Source organism: Saccopteryx leptura, chromosome 3 (genome assembly GCF_036850995.1).
Source record: "Saccopteryx leptura isolate mSacLep1 chromosome 3, mSacLep1_pri_phased_curated, whole genome shotgun sequence".
Taxonomy (NCBI): Eukaryota; Metazoa; Chordata; class Mammalia; order Chiroptera; family Emballonuridae; genus Saccopteryx; species Saccopteryx leptura.
The window spans coordinates 304,075,615-304,076,718 of record NC_089505.1 but is presented as its reverse complement, the minus strand read 5'-3'; the positions used below and the strand labels follow the sequence as shown (position 1 = coordinate 304,076,718).

The 1,104-nt window shown below is 33.7% G+C and overlaps 1 non-coding gene across 1 annotated transcript; it reads left to right on the top strand.

Moving 5' to 3' along the window:
- The first annotated feature begins 570 nt into the window (after positions 1-570).
- Positions 571-677, top strand: LOC136401872 (U6 spliceosomal RNA). Its single transcript, XR_010750798.1, has one exon. It is a non-coding gene; the product is annotated as a U6 spliceosomal RNA (small nuclear RNA).
- The last annotated feature ends 427 nt before the right edge of the window (positions 678-1,104 follow it).

The window sequence follows — 1,104 nt, the reverse complement described above, 5'->3', positions numbered from 1 at the left end:
GAGGCTGTATTTAAAATGGTAGTGAAAAGTTGCGCTATAATATTTACATCTCCCTTAGCTGACTTCTGACAACATGGCTTGGTTTCAGAGAGCCAATAAATAGGAAACATTCCCTTTTTTTCCTTCCAAATGCCTGAAAAAAAGTGCACAAACCTCAGTGAGTTTTGCCATTAGACTTATCTAGGAGCTACATATACTTAAGATAATGAAATTTCCACACAAATTCATGAGAGACTGATAAAAAGAGAAACATCCAGATAAGAGTTAGTATAAATGCCCGAACTAACCATACAAGTTACTTTAATCCAATAAGGGCTTGTTACCTTTGTATTACTTCTATTAAATAGTTGCATTTAATTTTTTCATTGTATGAAAGGTTAAAAAGTATAGAATTCAACAGTTTACCCCAAGGCTTTTAGGCTTTTATTTTATAATGAGTCAGCTCAAATTCTCAGCTGCCACAGTGACCTACTTTTTATATTTGGGAAGCATTATCATCTGATACATTAGAGTAAAAAACGATAGACAAATACTTGCTAGAGATTTGTGAAACAAAAAAAGTGGCTGACTGTGCTCGCTTCAGCAGCACATATACTAAAATTGGAACGATACAGAGAAGATTAGCATGGCCCCTGCGCAAGGATGACACGCAAATTCGTGAAGCGTTCCATATTTAAAAAAAAAAAAAAAGTGGCTGACAAGTATTTACAATATTTTTCTTTTCAAAATATATTGTAGAACTCAGATAAGTACTTTCCTTTAGTATAACTATAGTACAAAAGTATGATATTTCCAGAAACTGAAAAAAAAAGATTGTCATACTTTAAATTTTCCTAAAATTCTACAACCCTAGAAATGGATGTTCACATTTCTTTCTTTTCTCTTTTCTTTCTTTCTTTTTTTACAAGCAAATGCATCAATCCCAACAATAAAGGGAACTGGAATTGTCTTGGTGATATTTCCCTCATATAACTGGTATTGAAAAAGTAAAATTTCTCAAGGTTAATCAGCCGAATCTGGCGGAGAGGAAGTTTACCCTTCATTTCCCAACAGATTCTCTTTAATTTGGAAGCACACTGACAGGTGGCCTCAACACTCAAGGCA